This window comes from Ailuropoda melanoleuca, chromosome 11 (genome assembly GCF_002007445.2).
Source record: "Ailuropoda melanoleuca isolate Jingjing chromosome 11, ASM200744v2, whole genome shotgun sequence".
NCBI lineage: Eukaryota > Metazoa > Chordata > Mammalia > Carnivora > Ursidae > Ailuropoda > Ailuropoda melanoleuca.
Genome location: NC_048228.1, coordinates 67273648 through 67284057, shown reverse-complemented (window position 1 = coordinate 67284057; position 10410 = coordinate 67273648). Strand labels below are relative to the sequence as shown.

Genomic DNA, 10410 nt, shown 5'->3' with positions numbered 1-10410 from the left:
AGCATCTCTGGCCTCTACCCACTAGATGCCAGTAGTGGCACCTGCTAATCAGTTGTGGCAACCAAAGATGTCTCCAGACACTGCCAAATGTCTCCGAGAAGGGAACATTGCCCACAATTGAGAACTACTGATTTAACCATATAATCTCTCACATCCTTTCTGTACCCCCTGATACAGCAATTAAGTGGTTAATTTTTAAAAAAGTTCCTTATATTCTGCATCTTTTGTATTATATTATGGTCTCTGAAAATCTATGTCTTCACTGAAAGGCAGCTATTTCAAAAGTGGAATAATGGGCTGATACCTGGTTTGCTGTGTCACACTGTTATTACAGCCCCATATATAGTAAGTATGAACCAATGTGTTTGAAAAGTGAGGGAAAAACAGCACCTGTCAAAACTGGTGTCTGATAGCTTCTGATTTCTGAGGCCCATGAGACATAAAGTCCAACTAGAAAGCTCTATTTTGAGCATTAAATTCTCTAGAACTCTTTCAGCATTTGAAGGCTGTATAATTCGGGTACCTTGCCCTGCAAATTGAAAAGGTGGTAGATCTACACTTGATTAATGTAAATTTGAATTTTTATAGAGTATGTTCTCATGTAGGTGGCAAGACTAAATATGTCAAGAAAAAGATCTCAGTTAGATGTTGTACACAGATTTAATTTTTGGCTCTGAGAGCTCCTTATGCTACTGGATCAAATCAGAAAGATTTTTTTTTTTTTAAATTCCAGTATAGTTAACATACCGTGTTAAATTAGTTTCAGGTGTACCATATAGTGATTGCCAAATCAGAAGGAAGTTGCTCACTCCTTGTAAAATTCTTCATTATGCTTATTTGAAATAAAGCAGACATCCGTTGGAATATGCAAGAACTGAACAACTGAATTTTACCTATAGTCACAAAAATACACAACCATATTTTATGCTGGTAATTAAAATATTTATTTAGAAAAACCCAGTTGGATAAAGCAACATGCACTAGGTTCTCCCAGTATCAAAACTTATCCTTCAAAGTCATGCACTTACATCACAATTATTAGTTGTTTTTGGCATTGGGGTATCTGGCCCAATATTGAGTACCTCTTAGGGTTACCTTCATCTTTTTTGAAGATTTTATGTATTTATTAGAGAGAGAGCGCTGTCTCACACGCGCGCACCTAGCTGGGGGAAGGGCAGAGAGTGAGGGAGAAGCAGATTCCCCGGTGAGCAGGGAGCTCGATCTGTCATCTTTTGTCACGGAGGATTTTTTTTTTTTACTTTGTTTCCAATTTCCCGATTAATAATGATACTGAATTATTTTTAGCATCTTTGCGTGCATGGGGAAGGAAAAGATCACTAGAAACTGATTTCCGAGTTCCACTGAAACAGTCAAAGCAAAAAGTATGGAGAAAAAGTCTCAGTGTTTCCAGTTAGGCCACAAAATGAAAAGTTAACAATTTCCCTTAAAATATCAAACTCAATATTTAATTTCATTATGGCTGGGGACAATAACGCCCAATGTCAATGTCACTGTTCTGATGTACAGAGGCTCAGCGAAGCAATTTTGTTCTGATGTACAGAGGCTCAGGGAAGCCTTTTTATTTCTGTGTGGCATCTTTCAACTTGTTTGACTTCCAGGAGTCCCAGGGCTCTCTCGCAGGGTTGGGGCGCTGCTGGGGGAAGCTCCCTCTGGAGTCCAGGTGGCTCCCATTAGTCTCTGGCCCGCCCAGGTACCAGGGACAGGCTTTGCATGCCGCGGGGTGATGGCTGATGGTCCCGGGCTCTGACCCCACGCGAGCCTCCCTGCGAGCCCACCCCAGCAACCTTAGACCCGAGGCGTTGGGTGGTCCCCGAGCCATCCTCTGCAGGGCTGGGAAGAATTTCATCAATCGCCCTTCGCGTGGCCCGCTCGCTTTGCCTGTGCGCCTCCAGGGAGGGGAGCTGTCCGACGCGCACCCTTCCCGGTGGGCGCGAGACCTCGGGCGCCGGGTGCCCGGCGGCGGCCGGCGGTCCCGGGCGAAGCCGGGCGGGGCGGGCGCGGGTCCGAGANGGGCAGCTGCCGGCTTGCTCGCGTCCGCCACCCGCCCGGGACCTCCGGTCGCCGTCCAGTCGCTCAGCCAGCCACGGCGCCGGGCCCAGACTCAGGTGAGCGCCCTGTCGGCCAGCGGCCGGAGCCAGACAATGGGGGCAGCGGGCGGGCTTCTCCCCTGCACTCGCGACCCCCCTCCCTAGGGCTGTTCCCCCGCGACGCCCCGGGATTCCCGACCTTGCCCTTGCCCGGGGGGCGTGGGCTCGGCGTGGCCGGCCCGTGGACTTAGGGGCGGTGTCCCCGCGTGTACCGTGCGGATCCTCCCCGAGGAACCGGCGCTGGGTGTGCGCCGCTTTGGATCTCACGCGAGGGAACCTGCCGGCGGGCTGCGCCCCGGGAACTTGCTGAGAGCGTGGGACCTTCTAATTCCCTTTTTCCTTCCCGCGCAGCAGCATCCTGTCCCGGGGTCCCGGGGTCGGGTCCCTGCTGCGGCGGGGGCAGAGCGAGACCTCGCCGTCTGGGATCTCAGACGCTGCCCGCGCTCAGCCCTCTCCCCACGCCGGAGCTGCATTGCTTTGTTTAACCTCTGCCAAGCCATTTCGCGCAAACTCTTGTTGCCCCAATTCTGATGAGCCACCAGTTTGATGGCTGAGGCAAGACAAAGGTTCTCCCTGTTTACTAAGGGCTGGAGCCGGGAGACTGCACGCTGCCAGTGGTGTAAAATGTGTTTTCCTTATCTTCTCCCAGGCATTCTTGCGATGGTTTTCCTGGTCCTGTAACCGTCATTTCTTGCAGAGGTCTGTAGTGGTGAGATTGGACCTCCTAACCCTACGGATACGGTAGGTGGGGTATGGCTTTTATTCATGGTTATCAGTAAACAGAAGGGCAGACGTTTACATTTTATGTTTGTTGTTCTCAGAAAAGAGGCATCGTAATATTTTCTGAATTCTGGATTTTAAGAAAGAATGTATATATAAAGAGACATTGACTCAGTAGGTGGAGGGGGGCGGGGGGGGACCTAGTAACTACGGCCATGTGTTGTGAAATTTTAATATGGTTTTACGAATAATGGCCCGGAAACTGATCTGGTGTAGGTGAGGGAGTGTGAGAATGTTGGGGGTGGTGGTGATGGAGAGGGAGTGGTTAGAATACAAAGGATAAGGCAATTTTAGTAAACCGTTCTTAGTAAATATCTTGTAGCAAATTTCAATTCAATAAGTTGTCAGTAAATCGGTGTTCACCTGTAAAAATCACCTATCTTAGTTATTGAATTATATATAAAATGGCTAACAATTATTTGGTATTGTATGTGACTCAGGAATCTGAATACAACAATCAATTTCGAGTAATTTTAAAATGTCAACAAAAGAAATACACCTTCACTACTGCCTCCTTTATTCTATGAGAAAACTGAACCTTAGTTCAATATATTCAACAGAAAATTGTCTGTAAGAAAAGAAATTTCAAAGGCGGGTTTTTTTAAAGAAACCTTTTGAAAAATGCATCTTATGTAGGTGATATGGTTGCACTATAGATTACTTCAACTCAGAAATGTGAAGGGAAAAAAAATCATGCTACTAGATGGCCCCTTTCCAGTGTTAAGATGTATTTTCTTCAAAACCTTATTTTTACAGTCACCTCTGACATCGAGAAACTTTCACTCTAAAGATTTAGTACTTAGCACTAAATTTGGAGTCAAGAAAATAGTAATCTTGACTTGACATACTTAGGCATTTGGTTCAGGAAACAAAAGCTACCGTGTAGTTTTTTCTAAACTATAATGCACTATAATAAATGTAAGCTATTATTATTGCTGGATGAAGAATTGTATTTTTTAAAAATTAATTGAAATTAGTATGAAATTCTCCAAAGCAAGGGACAGTTTATAGTCTTTTTTTGTAGTCCACATTTCTAACTTGGCTTATAGTAGGTGTTCAATAAATAGTTATGGAAAGAATGAATTAATGAAAAATAAAATACAAATGGACCAAACAGGCATACAGATTGAACTGATTTTCTTCTATTTTAATGAACAATTACTGAAGGCCTACTGTGTGTCAAAATTGTGTAAAATGTTTCCAAATATAGTTTATAAGAGCCTGATGACTTTCCTTTTTTGATCACTTTTGATGTCTGTTTCTATGAAGAATGGGGCCCTTTGGGTGGTATTAATGATCATCTCATATAACCGCATAGCACGCTAAAGCATTTCACTTGTTGTGTGTACATATACTTTCCCACAATGGCCTATGGGAAGGCAGACCAGATGCTATCATTCCTGTTTTGTAGGTGAGGAAACCCAGACATGGCGAGATTAAATGACTTGCCAGCTCCTTGGCACTGAAGCAGCAGTGCCAGGGGCAGAAGCTGGATCTCATGCCTAGTGTTTTCACCTCTGAATCACACTACCTTTTTCAAGATATACTATACTCCAGAAAATCACTCTCAAGTTAGGATTCATGGAAAAAGTCTAACTTTCAAATAACTTTTATATAAGGAAAACTTATATTTTACAACCTAGTAATTACCGAAGTGGCTAAATGTGCAAGTTAAAGGTGACTAAATTTGAACCCTGGATTAACAAGTTACTAGCACCGTATCTTTGGCAAGTGACTGAATATCTCCAAGTCTCAGTTTTCTCATCTGTAAAATGGTGGAGGTAATAGTACCTATCTTAAAGGGTTTGGAAAAGGATCAGATGAAATCACGTATATACGATGTACATAGCACAATATTTTAGCACAAACTAAGCATTCAGTGTCAACTAATTATTTTTCTTATTATAATGTAAAGCAGTGCCTTTTATATATTAATTTTTAAAAAGATTTTATTTATTTTAGAGAGGGAGAGAGCACGAGGGGTTGGGGGAGGAGCAGAGGGGGAAGAAGAAGAAGGAGGAAAGAGTCCCAAGCAGACTCCAAGAATCTCAGGCAGACTCCATGCCAACCATAGAGCCCAAGGCAGGACTCGACCTCCTGACCCTGAGGTCATGACGCCAGCTGAGACCAAGAGTCTGATGCTCAACTGACTGAGCCACCCAGGCACCCTTAAAGCAGTGGCTTTTAATATATATATACATTTGCACAGTAAGCGGTGAATTTTATATTGCCATCTAGTATACAGACATGTTACAAATATGTTAAAAAGAAATTCATGAATGAACGCTTAAACTTCCTATGTGCAATGCATTTTTATATTTTTATTCTATCTTATTTAAAAATGCTGGTTAAGAACCACTGAATGATTTCAGATGCCATTAATGGGTAGGACCTGAAGTTTGAAAAGCGCTAATGTAAAGGATGATCAGGTTAAATGAAAGAAAAATATTTTATTGAATCTTTATATTTTTCCTTTTAATCATTTACATAATTTGGAATGAATATTAAATTACACTGAAAATAGATTCTTAAATATTTCATAGTAATTACAGTATTCAGTAATTGAGTATTTATCATGATCTAGGTACTGTGCAAAGCAGTCAACTTATATATGTTATCTTATTTAGTGCTCACAACAACCTGTAATTTGGCCCTGTGTTTCCATTTGATAATTGAGATTACGACTCAGAGAGGTTTTATTAACTTGCCCAGGATCATAAAGTTAGTAGAGATGAAGCAAGAATTCATACTGAGCTCTGTTTGACCCCAGAATTCTCTGCTGTCTCACCCCCACCACTCTGTTCTGATGTCCTGTCACAGTGATTGCTGTAGATTTATCATTCTTTTTATGTAAATTCAAATGGCAATCTCAAGAATTTACCCCTTGTGGTACATCTTTTGTAGTTTCCTTTGAAAGGACCATTTGAAGAAAAATTTCAGCTTAGTAAAGTAAGAAAGCATATTGGGTAGACTAGTAATTCACTTTGACTTTGACTGTTCTTTGATGTAAATATTTTGGAATAGCTTCTCAGATTTTTACGATAGAGTCAATTAATTGGTCAGTTTTATTGAGCACCCAAAGGTTTAATATGTCTTCGAAAGAGACATGAAATAGCTGTGTAACTATAAAAAGACTTCATTAGGAATGAATGTCAGCTTTTGTTAAGGCACAAAATGAAGACTTAAGAGCTGCGAAGAGTATTTTATGGTATATTGATTTGTCTCAAAGTCACCGGGCAGTACAAGTATTTATTTTGTTAAATACTTGAAGGAAGCACAATGAACTGCCCTATTAATTTTTTTTTTTAAATTTCAGTTATTTGCAAGCGTTTCTTAATTTTTAACAGTAGTTCAATTTTAATTTTTTGATTTTTGGGACTTTCCTCTTTTAAAACCGTTGTCAGAATAATTAAAGAATGTTTTAAGGGAATATATTTTATAAACAGTACTTAGAATTTACAAGTAGGTGATTTTTTTTTTTTTAAAGATTTTATTTATTTATTTGACAGAGATAGAGACAGCCAGCGAGAGAGGGTACACAAGCAGGGGGAGTGGGAGAGGAAGAAGCAGGCTCATAGCAGAGGAGCCTGATGTGGGGCTCTATCCCACAACGCCGGGATCACGCCCTGAGCCGAAGGCAGACGCTTAACTGCTGTGCCACCCAGGCGCCCCACAAGTAGGTGATTTTAAATGACAGTAGAAAAGCAGATTTCCCTGTTTCTTTCACACTTACATCTTATAGATTCAGACTCTTGTAGTGTCTGGTTTGCCCTATTACCGTTGACATGTAGGAGTGCCTCTTAAAAATGAGATGATTACCAGGTGCTTAAAGATACATAAGTATGCTCCTGCTTTTGCATTATAGTGTCTCTGTGCGTGGAGCTTTAAACTCTTAACTCCATGTTTAAACAGTTTATTTGTTGAATTAAGGTGAGTCCTTTCAAGTTTGATAATTTTAAAATCAGAGTCTGTGTAGATCATGATGATATATTTGACAAAAAACATCAGTTTCATGGTTTATGTGGTTTGAAAATCCATATGTTTCTGTTCATCAGTCTTCATTTTCTGTTAAGATTAGATAGAAGTGAATACATTGTTTTATTTATTGTTGGATATCAGATTTCATCCTTAGGTTAGCCCTCAAAAAACTGTTTTGCCACTAATGAAATGTGTACAAATTTAGTAAGCTTACATCTTATGCTTAATTTACTAACTTATTCCTTTTGTCTAACACTTGACCTTTACTAAACTGGTATAGTTTCTGTGAGCATCAGGAAACATTCCAGCTATTGAATTGTTGTAATTTGATACTATACTTGGTTACCTTATATTTTGTGCTATTTTTTTTATTGAAGTATAATTGACATACAATGTTACTAGTTTTAGGTGTACAACCAAGTGATAGTACTGTTACTCTCGATGTGAAAATTCTTAGAGATAAGAGCATAATCAACTTAAATGTTTATGCTGGTGGCTTGCAGCAGATCCATATGCATATATTAGATTTACATATAGGTGTGATTTCCACAGATATATGAGAAGTGCAAGATTATAAACTCTTAATCCATAAATTAAAAAGATTCTTAAGGAACTCTGTGGAATTAAAAAAACAGAGTAAAAACCTTTAAAAGATGTTGAATGTCTTATAGTTACATGTTATCAGAAACATTTAAGAAGCCAAACAGCCCAACCACGTGTAATAGCTTTTATATTGTAATAAGTTTGCATGTGAAAAGGTGATTCCATTTGAAATGTGAAAACGAAAAGCAGGAATATTTTCAATCAGATGTTAAAATCTTCACCAGCTCTTTCAGATGTTTGTAGATTTTTCAAAAGCGTATTTTAAGGCTTAAGGGGAACTTTAAATAAACTTGCTTCTAAAACTTGCACTATAGTAAATATTAAGTGTTTGAGGAAAAGATACAGAAACTGCATTTCCTGAAACACCTTGGGAGATATTTAAATCAGAAGTAAGTACTCAGCTCATTAGAGACAGGTTGTTAGGATGTAAAAGAGGTAGCAGCTGCTAAGAGGAATTATTCCCAGTAACAAGAAAGGATTTACTAAAAGGTGTTGGGCTTTTACCAGGGAGGGTAAGAACAATCCACCCAGACGTCCACTGGCCTCCCTGGTGAGGGATTGCCTGGCACAAAGAGGGAAAAAGGGGAACAGGCAGGGAGGGGATGCAGTAGAGAATTTTGGTTATTATTTAAATCTGAGATAAACTGGAGTCAATATATAATCAGTGAAAATTCTTGTTAACCCATGGTTTATAATAACCCATGGTTTCCTCACATAGGAGACATAGAAAGGAAGGGCCATGGTCCTATGATCAGTGTTTTTGGAAAAAGAAACATCAGTACACTGAACCCCTTGACAAAGCCATTTGTGATCTTAGATGGGGGCCACAGCTGTTCTTAGGGAAGCTTGTGACTGATCCAGCAGAGCTAGTAAGACACTGCTGGTGAATTCCTGACTGCTTTAAATGATGCATGCAGGATTTTCTTCATTTTGAAAAGTTCTTAGTAAATTTAGAGTGACTTTTTCTCTACCAGAGTATTGTTGTGACAGACGCAGTGGACTTTCTTGGCTCTATTATGATGCAGCTGCCCAGGCACGTTTGTGATGGGTTAACTGTTTTCTAGAGTTAATGAGGTCAGGGTCACAGGTTCAATTCTTGGGAAGGCCAGTTAGCTTTGCTTTGTTCTCTGATCTCATATTGTACTCTTAACCCAGACAAGCCATCTGGCGAAGGCAGATCAATGATCACAAAGGGACTAATAAACAAGACAGTGTGAGAGAAGCAGCATGACTCTTTCTAGAACAGTGGATGTTGAGTAATTAGAGAAACAATCCCAAAAGCATGTGCAAATTGTGTTTTATAGCATTGTCTTAATATGTGGAGGAAAACACGTTGTCTATTATTTTTCTTTGTCATTTCTGTTGAAGTCTCCTTTTAACAGTTGTTTTTTCCTAGTTGGGATTTTCTAGAAGTCTCATTCATTATGTTCTTAATCTGAATGTTCTTAATCTCCCTTTAGGTTTGTAGGATGGTGGTTATAGTAATGGGAACGGGATAAGTCTGCGAGTAGTAGATCAAACCACCTACTCTGTTGTTTACAGATCCAACTACACTGAATTTAGCAGGGGATCACTTAACAGTTTTTCTGAGTCTCCCATGACGTACGATTCTCTTCTTCCCTTTATTGAAATTACCTCCAGTAACAAGCGAAATACTGAAAATCATCTAGATTTGTGCTGTCTCATATGGTCTGTGTGGCTGTTGAGTATTTGAAATGTGGCTTGTCCAAATGGAGATATGGTGTGAAAAAAGAATGTAAAATACCTTATTAATAATTTCAAAATAGACTATGTTGAAATAGTATTTTAGCTATGTTAGGTTGAAGAAAACATTATTAAAATTAATTTTACTTGTTTCTTTTTACTTTTCTGAATGTGCCTGTTAGAAAATTTAAAACTGCATATGCAGCTCACATTTGTGGCTTGCGTTCTACTGGGCAGCAGTGTTCTAAACCAGCCCCTCATTTTACAGACAAGAAAGCTAAGGTTCAGAGGTTAAGTAACTGAGCTGAGTTCTTTCCATTGCCTGTAATCTCTTCTTGCTAATAGGTTAGGTGTTCTGGAAGATGGAACTCTTTGAACCATTAGAGGACCATTTAGTTCATGGCAATTATCATTAAGTTGCAAGATCTGTGCTTGAGTCACTGTGTGTTAGGTGTTATGCCAATTTGTGTGTGTGTGTGTGTGTGTGTGTGTGTGCACACGCACATATATAAGAGGGAGAATTTGTAATGTTGATGTTTAGACTCAGGTTTAGCTTCCTATGTAGGTCAGAGGTCTTATAGCTTTATTTACTTCTGAGAAAAACACATTAGGTATTAGACATTAACAGCTGTATCTTGGATAAATAAGATGGTGTTCATTAAAGAGCTACTTTAATATATATTTCTTACTACAAAAATTTCAGATAGTTTTTTTTTTTTTAAGATTTTATTTATTTATTTGACAGAGATAGAGACAGCCAGCGAGAGAGGGAACACAAGCAGAGGAAGTGGGAGAGGAAGAAGCAGGCTCATAGCGGAGGAGCCTGATGTGGGGCTCGATCCCATAACGCCGGGATCACGCCCTGAGCCGAAGGCAGACGCTTAACCGCTGTGCCACCCAGGCGCCCCTCAGATAGTTTTAAATGAACTTTGGTGGACAAAGCAGCAAGATTTTCAGGCTGTATCCCTTTTGGAAGGAAAAGAGCTAAAGTGAAGAGATATTGCTTACTTAGCCTGTGTTCTGAAGAAAGAGCAACGAGCTTTTATTCTCTTAGCCATGACTGCTCCTGCTGCGCCAGCTGAGGAAGAACTCTCCAGAGTTGGCTGGTACAAAGCCATGGCCCCAGAATGTGGGTTTTCTGTCAGTTCTGTGAACATTATGGTCTTTAATTGGCACCAATATAAAGGGAGAAAACCTTAGGACCAAATTTGTTGTCTTTGTTATTTCTTGTGGAGAT

The 10410-nt window shown here is 40.0% G+C and overlaps 1 long non-coding RNA gene across 2 annotated transcripts in view; it reads left to right on the top strand.

Annotated features, from left to right (window-relative positions):
- Window positions 1-2031: 2031 nt before the first annotated feature.
- The window catches only part of LOC117804435, a 31121-nt gene continuing 22742 nt past the window's right edge, over window positions 2032-10410 (top strand). The window contains exons 1-3 of one of the 2 annotated variants that reach the window (XR_004628868.1): window positions 2032-2126; window positions 2758-2849; window positions 6398-6454. This is a non-coding gene — a long non-coding RNA (uncharacterized LOC117804435). Of the gene's footprint in view, window positions 2127-2757; window positions 2850-6397; window positions 6455-10410 lie in introns of those variants that run through there. The other variant, XR_004628869.1, reaches the window with a different exon arrangement.